This window comes from Phyllostomus discolor, chromosome 7 (genome assembly GCF_004126475.2).
Source record: "Phyllostomus discolor isolate MPI-MPIP mPhyDis1 chromosome 7, mPhyDis1.pri.v3, whole genome shotgun sequence".
Taxonomy (NCBI): domain Eukaryota; kingdom Metazoa; phylum Chordata; class Mammalia; order Chiroptera; family Phyllostomidae; genus Phyllostomus; species Phyllostomus discolor.
The window spans coordinates 137395425-137414960 of NC_040909.2; the positions used below are offsets into that span (position 1 = coordinate 137395425).

Below are 19536 nucleotides of genomic sequence, written 5' to 3' on the forward strand. Positions count from 1 at the left end.
CCCACGGAGGAGAGACGGGCAGTACCGGGATGGCGGCGGGGCTCCAGGGGAGGGGCGGGGCGCGGCGGGAGGGGGGCCCCCCCAGACGGGAGGGGGGCGGGGAGGCTGCCTCCACCGAGCGCAGAGGCCTGTGCCCTCTCTGCACCGGGGCGAGCCCCCGGAGGACCTGTTCTGCGGGAACAAGCCCGCCAAGAACGACGAGGACGAGACGACAGAGCCAGCACGCCCGTCTCCGGAGACACACCAGAGTGAGAGCGAAGGGGTGTCTGGGAACGACGGAGGAAGAGGCGTGTGGACAGACCGGCTCGGAAACAGAGAGGACAGACCCGCAGGAGCCCGTCTCCCGGCAGCAACACCCGACGGACAGCTGCGTCTGCGTGACTGCGTTCACGGGCGCTCGCCCACTGGCAAGGGAACAGCACGGGGAAACACGCTACGGGTGCGAGGAGAACTAACACACGGGACCACCCGGCCCACTGCCCTGTGCACATCGACCCGGGATGCGCCCGGCCACCCGGCCGCACTGTGGCCGTCCCCCGAGAACACCTGCCGGGGAGGGCCGCGGGCTGCGCTCCCCGCCTGCTCTTCAGAACGCGGCGCGCCGCCTGCTGTGGCGCGGGCGTGGGCGCGGGAGCCAAGGCTTCCCTGCCACTGACACACGCTCCGGGCAGCCCCCGCACGTGCCCGGCATTCCTGTAGGGGACCAGCACGCAAACACTCCCAGACCCTGCTGCTCCCAAAGAGTTTTAAACTAGTTTCCTACTCCCGAGAAAGCAAGTATTTACTCCAGATCCTCACCCCCGCAGGAGATAAAAGCTCACCGATGGCCTGCAGAGCCGTAAGGGTGCGGCGGCCTCCAGGGACAGGGAGCCCGAGGCCAGAGGACGCTGCTCCGCTGTCCCTCGCGTCCTGCTGCGTGACGAGCACCAGCCTGGGCAGTGAGAAGCCCAGCTCCCGGTACCGGGACCCCACTGGCCGAGTGCGGCCCCCCTCGCCAGCCCGACTTCTCCCACCACTGTCCCGCCACTGTGAGCACCACGCTCCAGCACAGTTAAACCGCTGCCGGTTTACGGAACCACCTCTGCCGCTGCGCCCCCACCCCCACTCACCGTCCCACCCCCGGATCCCCCGGCCCTGGCTGGGCCTGAGAGCCGTGCCCCCCGCCCCCAGGTTAGAGGCCTCTGCCCCGCGTTCCCGCAGCACTCTGCCCGCAACCCACCTAGTGACGGAGGGCTGACACGCGCCCGGCACGGTCCTGGGGCGGGAGCGCCCGGCAGGGGACAGCACAGACACAGCCCCGCCCTAAAAGGCTCCGGAAGGGTCCGGCGGCAGCGCCTCCTGCGTGACCCGTACCCCGGTGGGTGCGAGAGCCGCCGACCCGCCTCCCCCTGCGCCCGCAAGTAGGCTCCGGGACGACGACTGCCGCCTCCGGCTCTGCCGCCTCAGGACCTGCCGGTGAACAGTCGAGGCAAAACCAACTGCAGCTTCAGTGAAACAGACAGAACGGCACTACGAGCTCCCCTGGGCGCGGTCGGTAGGCAGCACCCGCTGCTCAGAGGCCCTCCCAGGTGTTTTGTTTGGGGTTCTTTTGCCTCTTCTGTTGGGAGCACAAACCTGAAAACGTGGGTCACTAAAACCTCTCCGGTCTCTCACACCAGCTTTCCTCTTCCTGCTCAGCGGACGGCCGAAGGTCCCAGGTCCTCCGGATCCGGCCCCCACGGACCGCCGCACGCACGCCATCAGACCCACCGCCCGGGCAGTGAACGTGGACTTGGTGCTGAATGAGGGCCGTGAGCGGGCGAGCGAGCGAGCGGACACACTGGGTCCGGGTGCCTCCCCTCGTGCCTCGAGGAGAGTCCGGGCGAGCGGCACTCCACCGAGTAGCACCAGGCCCGCCGTGTGCTGGCCGCGGTGCCGGCCGCTGACGGATGCTGCCTTCGGCCCCATTCACCCGTGATCTATTCTGTCGTTTTTAAGGATACAGATCCACATATTTTAACTGTGAAATCAATCAAATTCAAGTACAAACATCTGAACTAGTTCAAATAAGGCAGAAAACTGGATATCTCCCAAAATGTATAATTAAAACGACTGAAATGCCTTGTTCCAAATGGACAGAGAAACGACGCCTGGCCCCGCGTAGGACGAAGTGCAGCGGCGGCGGCTCCCTGACGCTGTCTGCCGGGTGGACTCTCGGCTCTCGGCAGGGACGGGCGCGGCCAGGGTGGCGGATCTAAAGAGATACCCGAGCTGCCCCAGCCGTCCCGCCCTAACAGGCAGCCCAGAACTCTCACCGCCACCCACCCCGCGCCTGCGCGCCACCGCGGCGAGCTGTTTCCCGTGTCTCCTCGCCTGCCTGCAGGGCTCCCGTCGCGACACACAGGCCAGCCCGGCCTGCTTCCCAGCACCCACCTCTGGGCCCGAACCCCAACCTCAGCCCCGGGACCACTGGCGCCTCACGCTGGGACGGCGTCCCGTGGGGCGGGGCATTCTCCTAGCGCCTTACGAGCACTGTAACTGGTTACCACTACTGTGCCCGTGTCACACACAAGGAAGTGGAACTTTAAAGAAACCCGGGAACGCCCCAAGGTCACGGCACACGAGGGAGCGACCGGGCGCAAACACGGGCCCGTTGGCACGTCAGCACTCTCAGAGCCGTGACGCCCCTCCAGCGGCTGCCAGACAGGGACCGCACCTCGCGCCCCACCCCGCACGGGTCTGCCACCCGCCCGCCGGCACCGGACAGCTGACTGCGTGAACATGCAAAGAGAAAAGAGGTGAAATTACTAATTCTGAAAACCAATATTAACAATACCAAGAGATCGATCTCCTGAGCTGTTTCCAGTTCTCAGACAGCCCGACCACACTTCACCAGGGAGCGACCGCAGTGAGCCCTCGCCACCCCACAGCTCAAACAACGACGTCGTCAGGGACCGCACTTGCTGGACACCAAGTGCCTCTTCCCTGGAAAGACCTTAATCAGCTACAGGACTAGCCGTGCACCAAGAACTACGTCTCGTTTACAGGAGGGTTAGAGTAGCCTCCACTTAACAGACGGGTAAACGGACTTAAAGAGAACGCGGGTAACCCGGTGGGCACCACCCAGGGCGAGGGTCAGGTCTGCGTGCCAGGGCCCGTTCGGTTCTGCACGGAAACTAAGACCCCAGAAGAGTCCGCTGTGCGAGAGTCTTCCAGACGTCAAAGCAACACTCTTCCAGAAACACTTAGCAGATGCAGCCAGCGGTCCCGACTAGGCAAGGCTTCGATCACCTTCAGAACAGCCAGCGGCGCCCGTGGCCTAGCACGCAGCCGTTCTGTGTCCCTGGGACGACGCCGAAAGGAGGACCTAGGAAGCAAATTCGAGGATGAAAAGGAGCGTCGCCCAGAGGGTCTGGGAGAGACAACCGACCCAGGGACGCCAGGGCGGCGAGGCGCCCGCCACCTGTGCCGGGAGGGGCCCCCGGCCAGGGGCAAGAGGAGGCATCCCCGTCTCTCCGGAGACGGCGCCAGAGCGCCTGCCGAGAGGACCCCCGGAGCTCTGCCCACGGCGGCTCTGTGGGGGCGAGCAGCAGCCAGGGCCTGGGGAGAAGGCTGGGACGCAAACCACCACATCGGCACCTCAAGTACGGCAGAGTCTCCCAACACACCGTCTGGACGGGCAGGAGAGGGGCCGAGAGAAGCCAGCCCCGAGAGCGCCCAACGTCAGAACAGCCCCCAAACGGCCCTGCGAGGTGGCACACACCCAGTACCCCGGGTCTCGCAACTTCTTCTCTTCCCCGACCCGTCAGCCCGCTGGGTTCGGCCCCCGCCGCCCCGGAGATCTCTCCCCCGGGGACTGCCAACCGTCTCCAGACCACTGGACCCGAAGGTCAGGACTCTGGTTGCACTTGACCTTTCGGCAGCAGCCGTGGCCAAGAGCAGGCCCCCCACCCCTTCCCTCGGTCTCCGGGATGCCCTCCCCGGCTCCCTGCTGCCTGAGGGGACTGCCCCTTCCTCTCTCAGACCAAGCAGTCCCGGCAGCCCCGGCCCCGGCCCTCCTCCCCCCTCTAAACACTGTCTCTGTGCTACAACTTAAACCCTCTCTCCGGTGGAGACCCTGGCCTGGCTGTCCTGGCTGTCCTGTCGGACTCACTGTCAACTCTGCCTCCCAGCCGCCACCTGCCAACTGTCTGGGCCGCGCCCGGCAGTTCGGGCCGTATCACTGCGCTCACAGTGAGATCCCTGTGACCTCCGGGTCCGCACACCTCCCGGAGCCCCAGGAGTCCACCCTCTCGCAGCACGGAGCGGCCCCTCCGGGGGCCGGGCTCCGTCTGATGACCTGTGGCAGCCCCAGCGTCTCTGCCCAGGGACACAGCTCACACGCACACACAAGTCTCTCACCCTTCCGGGGCTCTGTGGACCGAGGAGAGAACATCTCCTCGTCACAGCAACCGTGCAGTCACCACCACCCGCTTACAAGCAAAAGGACTCGGCGAACCCGTCACGGGAGCAGAAACCCGGGAGCCACGCTGGGCCCGCCCTGGACCCAGCCTCGGCGCTGCCCCTGCCTCTGCCAGCTCAGAGCCTGGGCAGGAGCTCAGAACAGGCGTCCCATCAGGCCCTGGCCGGTGTGGCTCAGCGGACCGAGCGCCAGCCTGAGAACCGAAAGGTCGCGGGTTCAACGCCCAGTCAGGGCACACGCCTGGGCCTGGGCTGCGGGGCCAGGACCCCAGCGGGGGGCGAGTGAGAGGCAACCACACGTTGACGTTTCTCTCCCTCTTTTCCCTCCCTTCCCCTCTCTAAAAAAGAAAAAATCTAAAAACACAGTTATTTGGAACAGGCTTCACATCACCCCTCTCCCCAGTCCTCAGCTGCACCCTGATGAAGGCTTTCTCCATTTACGCGTGCGACGTCATCACACAACTGAGAGAACACAGGCTGTTGCCTCCCACCACCTGGACTGTGCCCGTCACCTGACTAGCAGGGTGCCACTGGGCGCCACTTCCCCGAAGACAGAGGTTTGCGCTGCCTGCCCCAGGGTGCTCCTCTAACACCCTCCACCGAGCCTCGCAACTCCAGCCCAGCCCCCCACCCCCGCCCACCTCAGGACCCTGCTCCCGGCCAATGTCGGGTGCAGAGTGCCCCGCTCTGACCGACCCTGTCCACCTCGCTCCTGCCCACCCGATGCCGCCGCACCCCGCACTCCGCACAGGGCGCCGGCCCTCAGGGCCACAGACGCCAGCCACCTGACCGGTCCTGGGGCCGGCCCTCGGGGCTGCACATCACACTGCGCACCCCGCACTGTTGCCAGGCCGGGTGCCCTTGGCCAGTCGCCATCACGAGACAGGCACTTAAATGCTGAACAAAGGGGGTGGCCGAACAGACCGGCTCACGTGTGTACCCATTCACACGGCAACCACACACGGAGCCTCAAAGGCTGAGCGCACGCGTGGGGAGCTCGTGGTCAGGACCCCGGGGAACCGAGGCACCTGGACCACCTGTCAGAAGTCAGGTGCCCACAGACAGCCGCGAGTGGCCCCAGGTCCTCTGCTAGCGAGGTGAGACGCTCGTTCTGCCGTTGTGTCGGGAAGACCCGCCCTGCTACGGAGACCCCTCGGTCACGGACACCCAGAGCTCCGGGGGAGGGGCAGAATTTAACTTCTGGCTCATTACTTAACTTTTTAAAGTTTCAACTTAGTTACTTTGTGTAAACAAACAAAACAAAAATGAAAAGGACCCTCAAAATAAACACTGGGTTAAGTGGCCGCGAGTAACCACAGACTAAAAACTGTCTTTCTCTCCTTTGTTCCTAACCAGCCCCTGAGGAGGCAGAAGCGACAGCTCAATCAGCAGACGCTGCTGCAGGGAGGCAGCTGCGGCCCCAGCGTGAGTCTGGGCTGGCGGCGGAGCCCTCACCGGCCTGGCAGCCCCGCTCCCCCTGTTCAGTCCACAAGACGCCGACCCTGCGCGTTGACACCGCATCGCGTCCAGGGCCAGAAAGCCGCGCACGCCCTTCCAGAGGCAGAAACGAAACAGCAGAAACCCGCCCCGACCGGCGCGGCCCGGTGGTCAGGCGTCGCCCGCACAGCGGGAGGCCCCGGCAGGTGCCCGGCGAGGGCACAGGCCCAGGCTGAGAGTGCGGTCCCAGGTCCGGGGCCTGCGAGAGGCGACCCAGTCACTGTTTCTCTCCCTCTCTTTCTCCCTCCCTTCCCCTCTCTCTGAAAATTAACAAACTTTTTAAAAATAAAGCGTTAAAAACTCCATTAACTAAAAACTTAGGCTAATCTGTTACTCAAATCCGTTCGGCATGACCGAGGCATAAATTACACAGAGGTGGGGTTTAAGCGGCTGGGAGCTCCGAAGTTTCCAAGTTAGACCAAGACCTCGGCCACAGCGAACTGTGGTGTGAGCCTATTTAGACAACAGTTCAAAGGACTGGTCTCATACACAATGAGCTTTGGGGCTACAATCCAATTTTAGAAATGTCACAATGAGGTACATCAAAAAAATTCTCTCATTTGGAATGTATCAAACATTTGAAAGGAATCCTTAATAGAAATTAGGAAACATATCTAAACATTAAACATAGTTATTGAATGGAACAATAAATGCCTCATGACCTAAGTAAAAATACCTCACGTCAAAATTCAGCCCTCAGGTAAAGAAAGCTTCCTTAAATGAGCCAAAACTATTCTAGTCGTAAAAGAAAGTACTGAGAAGACATCAGAATCCAGAACCTCAGTTCCAGTGCACCGCAAGCCCAGAGACAAGCCGCAGCTGGAAGGAAGGACGGAGCACTGCTGCAATCCACACACAGGAAGCACGGCTACAAATCAGTAAGAAAAACATAAAAAGAAGAAGAAAATTGGGCCAATGACTTCACAAGTCCTTCCTGACAGAGAGAGGGGATATGGCCACCAGATTAAAAGCTCGACGGCGTTGGTGATGAGGGAAACTCCATTTAAAGCCGCAGGCGGACACCATCTCACACTCGGCCGCCTGGAAAACCGACAGCGGCCACACCAGGCAGAAGCGGGGCCGCGCGGCCGGGAGCCAGCCTTCTCGCGGGAGCAGGGGCGCGGACCCGGACGAGCACTGCGGAGGCGCTGGGGCAGCAACCAGCGGGCGGAAGACAGGCCAGCCCAGCGCCCAGCCACCGGCGCTCCTGGGAGGACTGGCCGGACGTCCGCGTGCACAGGGGCAGCAAGAGCCGTGGACGGCAGCGTCCGTAACAGGGAAAGGCTGGAGACCACCCAGCTGCCCGCCCGGTCACATGGCAGGAAAATGAACAGCATACGCCCCTCAGCTGGGGCTCAGAACCAGCAGAGTGCAAAAAGGGAGTCATGTGAAAACACACAGAGAGCGACTGCCTTCGCATCAAGTTCAAAGACGGGACTGACACACAGGCAGAAATGGTGAGCACAATATTCGGTCAACGGCCGCCGTGTTGCGCGCTAGGGCTACGGCACTTCTGCCCAGAGGAGGAAAGCAACAACACTAACACACAAACAGCACCAGGTGACAGTGCCAGACGGTGGGGGGGGCCTGGAGGAGGGGCAGCTAAGGGGGCTGAGGGGGTGGGGACTCAGTGGGGAGCTCCGGGGGCCTGCGCAAGGGCCGGCGTAGGGGGGGGGGTGCGCTCTGTGGGGAGGGAGGCTGAGCCGCAGGCGCCCAGTGCGCGCACCCTTCTCCTCCTCTGGGCTCCAGGGGCCAGATCGGCCTGGCCGATCTGGCCCCATCACTTGGTTTCGTGCGCCCGTAGCGGACAATGCTCTTCACACTGTATGTGACTAAAGAAACAATCCGAAGAACCGTAACAACACTAGAGACCAGAAGTGAAAGTGCACTGGAACCCCCAGGTAACTGTTCCCGCCCGCACATCCCGGGTGCTTCTGCACGGCCAGGGCGGGACTGGGCACTGGGGACAGAGGCCGCGCATGGCCCACGGAGCCGGAGGCGGGCACTGTCGGGCCCCCTGTGGAGGAGGTCGGCCCGCCCCGCACGAGAACACCAGCGGGGGCTCGGGGCCCGTCCTCCTCACTCACCACGCACCCTCGACCGCTACGAGCAGCTCACGCACGCCTTGTTTCGTTCCTCACGATCTCACAAAACCACTCGTGAAACAAGACGAACACATTAAGCGTGTTTCTCCAATGAACGCTGCTCTGTCAAAGCTACATGCTTCCCCTCCGCCCTAACGGCCAAGTGCAAACTACAGGCCTGCACTGTCCCGGGGCGTGAGACCACCCCAGAAGAGCACAGCCTCCGCTGACACTGGCTCCGGCACAAGGCGGGAGGAGGGGGAAGCCTGCTTTCTGCTCCAGGCTCCCAGGTTACAGAGAGTCCTCGTGGCCCTGCTCACCACCGGTCACGAGGAGTGCCGGATACCTCGGACACCTCGCCACACCGCCGACTCCGCGCAGCACGGCCGTGGCCGGGCCCCGGAGCAGTGCGCCGGACTCCTTCCCAGCTCCGTAAAGAAATGCCGCAGGCACCATCACCCCACATTTCAGCGGGGGCCGCAGAGCTGTCCCGTGTTAGCATGCACGTCCCCAGGCAAGTACCTTCCCGTATCTGAAACACCAACCGGCACCTCTGAACACGATGAACAATATTAACAAAACAATAACTGTTTGGGGGGAAGGGTATAGGGGACTAAGTGGTAATCCCCACGGACACCCGTGGCCAGGGCTGTCCGGCAGGCCCTCACGTGACGACACGTGCTCCATCTCTGAGCGGTCCCACGCGGTTGTCACTAGCCTCGTGCGGGAACTGAGCACCCGACCAGAGGCCAGTGTGCCTGGGCCAGAGAACCTGTCACTGAGTCTCACTTCGACAGTCACAGGTGCGGCTACAACCGAAGACGGCAGGTCCACGGCCAGACACTAGGCGTGGAGTGGAAACGGAAAAGGCGTCCTTGGTTCCTCAACTGCAGGCTGTGCTTGGGTCGAGCCCCCCTCTTGAAGGAGAGCTGCACAAGGGGCAGGACACTTCAGTCTCAAGGCGACAGGAAACTGACAACAAGGAAACACCCAGAGAAAATCAAAGTGAAATCAGAAACCCGAGGAGATAAGCAGGCCCAGAAACCACCTTTGCCCTGGAGCTGTGGGCCGCGGACCCCCTCCCAGCATAGAGGGCAGAGAGACGGAAACCGAAAGCCAGGTCGCCCAAGTGTCTGCGCCGGCCCCAGCGAGAGGCCCCGCAAGTCTACCCGGCTCCGGAGAAGGGCCGCCGGAAGCCAGCCCTCTCCCCCTGGGAGCACTGCAGCTCCGGGGGCCACGCACCCCCAGTCTGGGGTGGGCTCAGGGCGGTCGCGGTCTCGTCGGGGCACAAGCAAACGCTCTCTGAAGGCAGCCACCCCCACTCTAGGCCCCGGCAGTGTTACAGGTAGCGTGGGTCCATGCACCGCGCCATGAACAAAAACTACCTCAAAATGAATCGTCGGCCTGAATGTAAAACCCCGAACTACAAACCCCCAGAGGGGGAACAAAGTGAGGGAAACCCTTTGTGACCGAAAGCCAGGCAAAGACTTCTTAAATGTGACAGCCAAAACCCGCAATCCACAGAGCACACCGATAGAGGGGACACCCCCAAAACGTGTGACTCTGCCCTTGGGTGCCGCCGAGGGAGTGCGAAAACAGGCCGAGGCGTGGGGCACACGCACGGCCTGTGCCTGACACGGACGTGCAGCCGGGCACCCCGAGGACCCACCGGCTTGAAAAGGGTGCTCAGTGGGCAAAGTCCCTGAACACCAGAGGTGGGGGGACGACAACGAAGCACACGGAAGGACACTCGACATCACCAGGTATTTGGGAAGCGTAAATTAAAGTCACAGTGAAACGGCACAGACACCGGGGACCATGGCTAAACCGTGAAGACCAGCCCTTCCGAGTGCCGCCCCCAGGGGGCGCCGTGCCCTGCTGGGGGGAAGGGGAAGCGGCACGGCCCCTCTCGGACGGTCCGGCCCTGTCTTCAGAAGCTGCACTCACCCCTGCCACGTGACCCTGGGCCCCAGCGTGCCCACAAAGACTGACACGAGAGAGCACCCCTAGACTTTATCCGCAGACCCCGAAGCCGGAGACAGTTCCCCCACCCTGCTCTCCGCATTCGGTGTCATCCACACACACCCGGAAGAACTTTCGTGGACGCTGACAAGTGACCCTCACACGTGTACTGACGCGTAAAGGTCAAGGGTAGCCAAGGCACACTCGAGGGAGTGCCGGGCAGGAGCGCTGCAGCGTGCCAAGACCCAGCGCAAAGCTACGTAACTCAGGCCGCTTGGCGCCGGGGGACCGGACGCGGGCCACAGCCGGATGCGCACGCACGCGGGCTCTCGCTCACCACACAGGCGGTGCTGCAGCGCGCGGGGGGAAGATGCTCTTCCCGGGGAATGCTGTTGCGACAACTGGCTGTCCACGTGTCAACGAAACGGGGTCCTCCCTCATACTACACACCCAACCCAAGTCAACAGAGTCACACAGTTAAAGGAGAAAGGCAAAACTATGAAGCGTTTAGAAAATAGCAAAGGAATTCACTCATGACCTCAGGGCAGGGAGAGACATGAGACGTACCAACTACAAAGGAAAAGACTGACAAACTACGTTAAACTTAAGAAGTTCTGCCCTGGCTGGTGAGGCTCAGTGGCCTGAGCACTGGCCTTCAAACCAAAGGGTCGCCGGTTCAACTCCCAGTCTAAGGCACAGGCCTGGGTTGTGGGCCAGGTCCCCGGTAGGGGGCGCATGAGAGGCAACCACACATTGATGTTTCTCTCCCTCTCTTCCCCCTCTCTAAAAAGTAAATAAAGAAAATCTTTAAAAAAAAAAAAACACAAAACGTAAGAACCTCCGCAGGTGGTCAACCACAATAAGAACCCACAGGTGGGCCGGTGAAGCCGCACAGGACCAAGGGGAGGGGCCGTGGCCGAGTACACGGCCACCCAGGCCCGGGGAGCACACGCAGGGGCCGCCGGTGCCCGAACGCCTGCTGGGGGCGCGTGGGCACTCCGTGCCACCGTGAGTGGCCGGAGGGCCGGCGCGCGGAGAAACCACATGCAGCCTCAAGCTAAGCAGGGGAGGGCTGTTTAAAGCCACAAAGGGGCAGTACCAGAGAACCCACCAGAGGGGGCGGGGAGGCAGGCTGCAGACGCCAGCAGAGAGGGCTGGTCCGGGGCGGGACGGCCAGGAGGCTGCGGACCTCAGGAGGACCGTGGCCTGGCCTCCCCGAGCAGCTGCTCCGGGCCAGGCCCTCGGGAGCACACCTCCTGGGGGCCACAGCCCCCAGCTCCCCCAGCTCACGGCTCCGTGTGCGCCCTCACAAAGCCATCCAGCTGACTGACAGTCCGACCGCGTGGGAACGCCCTCCGGTTCCGAGATCACACTGACCTCGCCTGCCTATCCCCAGTGCCTCTCTAGCTTTGTAACAACTCCCACCAAGCCCACGACAAAGTTAATTACTTTGTCTTCGTAACTGACCCCTTCGGGACCTCAGCAGCAGGAGAGACTGACTGCCCCCGGCCCCGCCCGCGTGGTATGGGGAAGTGGGGGTCCCCGCGGGCACGGAAAGGGCAGCATAAAACCCTGTCCCTGGGCTCACGGTACCCGACTTGCAACAGGTGCGCCTCGCCCTGCGCACGACGCAACAGGCAGGAGACACACCCCAGTCGGCGTGGTGCACTGTGAGACGTGTGTCTGGCCTCTCTCGCAGGAAAAGGGGGAGCGGACCAAGGGCAGAACAGCACGAGCTCCCGTTCGATGGGGCTTTACCTCGAGGCAGGGATCGGTGCCCGCCACACCGCCATCGGTCAGCCCAGACCCGGTCACCGCCCCAGCCTGCCCAGCTCTCGGCACCCACGCACGGCCCACCAGGGAGTGCTGCCTCCCGCACCCACCCGCTGGCGCACTCGCTCCTCTGCGGCTGCCAAACGCCGCGAGTCCGGGCGCCACGCCGACTGCCAGCCACCGCGGCTGCGGCGCAAAGCTGTTCATCAGAACCGTCCGCTCGGACACCAGGACTCACAAGAGTTAAGCGGCCCCTGCACACACGTTCAACATCACCCCACAGAAGCAGCCGCAGGGCCTTCCCCAAGCTCCGAACAGGCCGGAAGACGTCTCGGGGAGTCGGAGGGTTGGACTCGGGTCCGAGGTGGGGCCTGCACAGTTCTGTTCTGGGGGCAGCGACGCTGCCGTCCTGTGACGACCCTTCACAACCGCAGCAGACAACCCGGGGCTCACCAACCGCATGTGCATGTGTGTGTGTGTGTCCTCGCACACCACAGAGCAGGCGTACAAGGGAGCTGCTGAGCGTGAGCTGAGCGTGAGCAAACTGCCTTTTCCCTACGTGCTGACCCCTTCCCTGGAGTGAAGGCCGGTGACCCGTCCTTCTCAGAGCGTTCCGTGCAAACAACAGCACGGTGGTGACAGCCTCGCGGAGCAGGTCAGGGGGAGCCGGCAGGCGGCGTGGCGGGCACCGTGGCAGCAGGAAGACGGGCCCTGAGGGGCGGTGCAGGGCTGCAGTCACACTGCGTGGGGTGCCCGACGCGCCCAGCCGACTGGTGAAGGCCCGAGAGGGTGCCCGTGACAGACCCCGCGCCCCCAGTGTCTCCTGAGGCTGCCTCCCGTCCCCAGAACTTCGGTGAGCACCAGTGAACACCACGGCCGTTCCTACGAGACCCGTTTCTAGGGAAAAAGAACACTCCCAGGTTGTAAAGGGCAGAGCGGTGCTTTCTCCTGGACCAGGGGCCAGCCCGTGGGGCAGGGGCCGCTCTCCGGTAATCGAAGGGGGTCGTGCTCCTCCGTCAGTGCGCGGTCACAGCGTCGTGCGCGGGCGTGCCACAGCGTGCGCAGCTAAGTTTCTGCCCTCGCGGAGCCTCGGCTCTCAGGACCAGACACACGGCCCACTCGAGATGTGTAACGCGTGAAACCGTTCGCGCCTCCCTCCCACCCAGCAAGGACAGAGGCACGGTGCTTCGGTCACACGTGGACGCAGCCGGCACCGAGAGGTCGCAGGCCCAAACCACCGGACCAGAGGACTTTTCAGACAGAACGGGGGCAGGCAGGGCGGGCGGAGCCAGGCACAGAGCCCACCGATGCGGCCTTCAGGTTCTCGGAACCCTCGAGGTCGGCCCCCGACCACCAAGGGACAGAGAGCGCGCCAGCCGGAGAAGGCAGGACGGACAACTCTGAGTGGTGCCAATGAGTGAGCCACCTCAGAAACTTCTAGAGCAGCGGTGTGCTGCGGGTGAGAGTTGCTGGGGCCCGCGGGCCCCACTGTGCCTGGGAGACGCTCGCGCACTCCGCTCTGCCCGCCGTCGCCCCTGCTCCCCACAGGGCTGTGCCCACAGACCACGCCGACCCCGGAGACTCGCCGGCGCGAGGGCTGGGAACGCAGAGGGCACTAGGCACGTCCTTTGACAAGTGAGACGCATCTTATTAGTGCACAGTGCACTGATCATTTTTATGTAACTGGTGCTAAATTAACTTAGCATGATTAAAGACTTCTGGTATTTCATTAAAGCGTGTGCTTACACTACGCTGGCCAGATCAGAACTTCAAGTTCTGAAGGGATCAGATTCAACCACGAAACACAACAACTTCCCCAGACGCGGTCACCCCTCCCGCACACTGCCTGCTCCTGCTCAGGAGACCGGGGTGAGGCGGTCCAGACTGCCCCCTCTCCAGTGAGGAGCTGGCCCTGGCCCGTCCTTCAGGCCCGGCCAACCAGGACCCGCCCCTTCGGGGCCGAGGGCTACCCCAGCTCCACGCCTGCCGCGCCCCGCCCACAGACGAGGACAGGAACAGCACGGCCCAGCTCTCTGGTTCCCGGGGGGAGCGAAGGGGGCGAGGCATCGAAGCACCAGCCCCAGTCCGGCCGAGGGGCCGCTCCCAGAGTTAACCCACCCGTAACAGGTCCCGGCACCCACCACCGCCACGTGCACCCGCTCTCGGTCATGTCTCGTTCTCCCCGTCACTGGGTGACGCCCCCACGCATGACTTCAGTCGTTTCTCCTGTTCTGAAGTTTGTAGTACATGGCAGTGTACAGAAATAAAACTTAGGAAGGATTGTTTTAATTAAATACAAAGTTTGTAAGGAAATAACTTCACGTTCTTAAAACAGGTAAACTGGTCGGGATGCCGCCCGTGTCTTTGTCTCAGGGCTCCGGCTACCGAAGAGCGGCCACCGGCCCTGCCGACCGCGGCCCGATGCTCGGGGCTCCGTCCCGAGGACCAGAAAGTGGCAGGGCCCGGGCCGGGGCTGCGGGGCCAGGCCCCCGGTTGGGGGCTCTCAAGAAGCAACTGATCAATGTTCTCTCCCACCCCCTCTCCCTCCCTCGCCCCACTCTAAAAATAAATAAATAGAATCTTTTTTAAAAATGGTGGGATTGGTGCTACTCAGGCAAAAACATCTATCTCCTATTTCTGTCTCTAAACCATGTCATTAGTGTTTATGCAAATTAGGCTATAACTGACAGCATTTGCTAAACTGAACATGGATTTATATATGCTTATCTAAATTTATTTTCATCGTAGCACCTAGTTAAAAGACAATGCAATTGTCACAGACAGGAGCGGGGGTTCCCCGCTGCTTTACTACCAGAAACACAGATGCCGGTGGAGGGAGAGCAAGGAAGGGCTCCGATCACCTGCTGCTGGACACTGCTCGCAGGGAGACCGAGAGGTCACGGTCACCAGGCGGCGGAGAGGAGAGCGGGCACAGGTGCGCCCGGAGCTCCGGGCACGGCCCCCGCCCCGCCCCCGCCCCGCCAGGGCACCTCCTGAGCCCCGACAAGCAGCCTGGCATTTGAGTGCTGATTTGCATCCAGGAACTTCCTGAACTTTATTACCGTTGATTCAAATGGTAATACAAGGTCATTTATTTTGTCCAAACTTTTTTCATTGACATTTTAAGTGATTTATACAGGCATCAGTAAAAAGTCTTGAAGACTTTCATGGCAATGCTTTGCTCATTACTTAGGGAATTTTTTGAGGGGAAACAGGAATGAGAACATGCTCTTCAACAAGCTTTAGGATAAAGTACTACAGAAGTGAAACTTCTGATGGTTCAGCAAAAAAACTCATTTCACAAGTACGATAGCAACGGCAGAACTCTCAGTGCCATTGAAATCTCCGGTTGCATTTACAGAGGGACGCCGGCTGACAGGACCCCGCAGGTCTCACCCGTCCATGTCTGCGACTCGGGGGCTGTGTCCCCGCCCCCAAAGTCAAACCGTCCTTGTCACCACCCACTTGGCCCTGCCGCTGGGACTCAGCACAAGGTTCCTTCTACCTGGAGACGGCTCAGCGGAAAACGTTGACCTTCAAAAGCTAAAGCTGTCCACAGTGCTGTAGCACTTCAAATGGACTCTCTCGTTGCCCTCGAGACAGTTTTTCATCATTCTCTCAAAATCAAGTCTCAAAACAGGCGTTAAGTCCCGTCTCCTCTAGGACCCCCATGCCTGCCCAAATGCGACTGTGCGGTTTCGGAGTCGGGGTCTTCGCCGCCCTGGACCCCTCTCCGGCACGCCCCATCTCGGGCGCGCCGTCTGCCCACTCGGCGCCGCGCAGAAGCCTACGTGGGGGCGGGCTCCTTCCGACCAGAAATTCCTGAGCGAGCTGACGGCACTGGAGCTCGCCGTGCCCGCAGCGTGGGGGACACAGAAGTGCTCGGGGGAGAGGAACAATGGGCTCCGCGGCACCTTCCCGAGAGGAGGGCCACAAACCCACCGCGACGGGCTGCTCATACGGATCCCGAAACACAAACTTCCTTTACAGGTTTAAGCACGGCGGGGTTCAACACCGAGTTCAGGAGCACAACGGGACAAAGACATGATCAACCTAGGTTGCACCGCAACCAGAGCGAGTCGAAGGCCGATCTACGTCTCTCCGATCGCCCCATCCACACTCTCCTCCCGGGTTTTCCAAGGCAAGGCTGACCAGGGCCCGGCTGTGTCCCCCTTTGCAAAAGGGAACCCTTTTCCCAGCCCGCAGGGGTGAGGCTCCCTCCATCATCCCAAACAGCAGTGGCCCGTCTCTTTTTCCAGCCATGAGACTATCTACCCTCTGAGTGAAACTCCCAACCGCGGCCGTCTGAAATACAGACCCCCAGACTCGCACGCGGCCTCCGGTTCCCACAGTCACTACAATATTACGATTATCTTAGTCGCGCTGCCCAAAGCCCAGCTGCAGGCTAACGATGCAAGAATGGGACACTGTTGAAATGGCTCAAAAAAAAAAAAAAAAATGTATGCTTAGTGCATTAAGCGGCAAGATCCTGCAATCCAATAAAACCAAGTAACAGCCCCCTCCTCCTGATGAAAAAGAGGGGCCAGGACAGGAACCGAGAGAGGAAGGGCGAGTCGTCCGTGGATCCCCCCAAGGCGGCGCGCGGGGGGCTGGGGCCGAGGCGGAGGCCGCTTGGAGGCACAATGGCTCGGATGGGGACTCGGAGCCATCGTCCTGGGAACCGCTGGGCCCCGGAAAACTGGAGCCCGCAGCCGGGAGGGCGCCCACCCCGGGCCCGGGGGCGAGGCTCGCCGGCCCCCAGCACTCGGTCCCACCCCTCCCCGCCCGCGGGCCGGCAGCCTCCGCTCCTGGTGCCCCGCGTCCCCGCGTCCCCGCGGATCGCCCTCTTCCTCCTCCTTCTTCTCTCCCCTTTTGTTTTTGAGGCATTTGGCCGGCTCCGGCGGAGGCCGGCCCTTCTCCCACGTCCCCCGGCCTCCCCGCGCCCCTGGCTCCCAAGTGTCCCCGGCCTCCCCACAGCCCGGGCCTCCCTGAGCCCCGGCCTCCCCACGTCCCTCGGCCTCCCCGTACCCCCGGCCTCCCCCGAGCCCTCTGCCTCCCCGAACCCCCGACTTCCAAATGCCCCCCGGCCTCCCCACGTCCCTCGGCCTCCCCGAACCCCTAGCCTCCCTCTATCCCCGGCCTCCCCACGTCCCCCGGCCTCCCCACGTCCCCCGGCCTCCGCGAGCCGCGGCCGGCGGGCGGGCGACGCGGGAGGAACCGGCCTCGCCGCATCCGTGTCCGCGACTGGCCTGTCCGGCCCCGCTCGGCCCTCCGCCCTCAGGCCGCGGCCCTGCCAACCACCGGCTCCCGACCTCGGCCGCCCGCCCGCGCCCCGGCCCCGGCCCCGCACTCACTCGGACCGCGCCTGGCGCGGGCTGGCGGACACGGACGACGACTGGGCGGCGCCGCGGACCGACGGGCCGCGCTCCCTCCCACGCCTCACGCCGCGGGCGCACAGCGGTCCCGGCCGGCGGCGGCGGCGGCGGCGGCGGCGGCGGGCTCGCGCCCTCGGAGAACTGCTGCGCGTGCGCGGCGGCCGGCTGAGGCGCGCGCGCCCTGCCGTTGCGCGCCCCCGCCGCGTCCCTGTCCCGAGCTTCCGCCTCCCGGAGGACCGGGCCTGCGCTCCGCGGTCCGCGCATGCCCAGCGCGCCTCCGGGCGCCGCTCCCGCTCCCGAGATCGCGCTGGGGGCGCTGGTCCGGGGTTTCCGGGCGGCCCGAGGCGGTGCGACCGTGGCTACACGCCTGGGGAGCCCTGGCGAGGGCGGGAGGGCGCGCCCGGCTGCGCGGCCTTCAGTTGGCCGGGTGGGGGGGGCCACAGTGGGCCGACGGGTGGGACACTTCGGGGAAGTCCTCCCACCCTTTCCCTGTCCCCAAACTACAGACGCGGCTCCTGGGACGCCCTGGTCGCCCGCCCTACAGTCCCGTCCCAGAGTCGGAACCACAGCTGCGGGACGCCGCCGTGGGCCCGGGCCTGGTCCTGGACCTCTCCAAGTTTCATGCCCACCCTAAGGAGTTAGGTGTCCTGGGCCGCTTTGCAGGTGGGGAAACGGAGGCTCGGGGACTCGTTTTAGTGGCATCATACCTAATGCCGGGCTCTGCTATGATTCGATCTTAGAAGATGATCTGGAAGGAGCTTTAAGATCTACTGCAGGTGAACGGATTATGTCACTGAGATGGGGCCATCATCCCCGGACAGCACCAGTGCTCTGGGGGTCCCAATGCCTGAGTAAGGATGGGAGGATCCCGGGAACCTGGAGGTCACCAGGCAGAGGGGTGTGAGTGAGAGCCAGTTTTGGAGAGAAGCTGATGGGTTACCACCCCTGAACTTCGGGGGGGTGGGCGGCAGGGCAGATGGCAGATGGCAGGGGCCTGGTGGTCTGGTGCTGGCCTGCAGGAACCTTCAGAAGGGTTTGTGCAGAAAGTGATGATGGTTGATTTGTGCTCTTAAAAAAAAAATCACTGGCAACCTTGCGGTAGGAAGTGAAACCAGAGCAAAGCAGCTTTCGCTTTTATGGTGTCACTTGAACCCTCACCACAAACCAGGAGGCCAGATAAGCTCACCCTCCTTTTGCAAGGTGAGCTCCCCGAAGCTCCCAGAGGCGACCAGCACCTCTCTTTCAGAAGCGGTCATTTGGTTCTCATTATAGCAGAATCGGGTAAAATAAAATGCTTTTGCTTATCAAGAATTTTTCCATAGTTAGTGTTTTCTTTTCCTTGTTTTTTAATGACATATCTTACGGTTGGGTTTTTTTTTTAACTACATTTAAGATGAGGTGTCACTTCCTTGGGTGTCAACTGACCGCTCTGAACACACAGGGACCACCAGCCTTTCACACGTGCTCCCCCCCACCCCCGCCCTCCAAAGCGCCACTGTTCACAGCCTCCCAACAGGTACTTGCTGATTTCTCGGCGGTCTGCTCCTGCCCCAGAATACGAGATTCCCTGGCATAGCAACTTTGTTCTGCCCACTCCCGGGTCCCTGGCACATAATGAAATGCTTGTCGAGTGACTGAATGAGGCTTTGGGCGATGTGAAGTGAGAAAGTATTAGAAACAGGACGAGAACAGGTGGGGCGGGGAGGGCAGTGGAGGGACACAGGGACTGTGGTAAAGGGTATCTTTGGGGGAGTGGGTGGGCTTAGTGCCGTAGACCAAACATGGCCACCGAGTCTTCGACACTCCTCCCAACAAGAGTTGGTTCGCTATTCATCTCTTCAATTTGTACAGACGTCGTCACTTGCTTTGACCAATAAACTGTGTTGCGGTGACATTGTCCGGCTTCTGAGCCGAGGCCTCGAGAGGCTGAGCGTTCGTTTTTTCTCGTCACCCTGTTAAACAAGCCCCAGCTAGCCCAGGGAGGCCGAGTGGAAGAGAGCCAAAGCGTCCCGGCCAACAAGCTGCCAACTGCCAGATGTGTGAGCGAGGCTGCCCTAGACCACCCAGCCCCAGGCAAGCGCTCTGCCAACTGCAGGCACATGAGACCCAGAGAGCCCAGGAGAACGGTCCCGCTGCACCCAGCCCAAACTGCCAAACCAGAGGATAACGAGCAAAGAAAAGAAACACCTGTGGCTGTAAGCATCTATGTTTTGGGGTAGTTTGTTACACAGCCACACAGTGAACCGATACATTCAGTTACCTCAACTCTACCGTGGGATGCTTGAAATTGATATTCTTGAAAGGCAGCTTTGATTATTGTGCTTAATGAGGAAAACAGGGGCAGGGCCGGGGGAAGAAGTGATGCAAGCGAGAAGGACAGACAAGAGAAAAGGCAGATGAGCGGG

At 62.1% G+C, this 19536-nt stretch overlaps 1 protein-coding gene across 1 annotated transcript in view; it reads right to left on the reverse strand.

Annotated features, from left to right (window-relative positions):
• Positions 1–17259, reverse strand: part of PTK2 (protein tyrosine kinase 2) — a 130253-nt gene extending 112994 nt beyond the window's left edge. The window contains exon 1 of the mRNA XM_036031459.1: positions 17111–17259. The gene's annotated coding sequence lies outside the window, so the exon portion shown is untranslated. The remainder of the gene's footprint in view (positions 1–17110) is intronic.
• Between the last annotated feature and the right edge of the window lie 2277 nt (positions 17260–19536).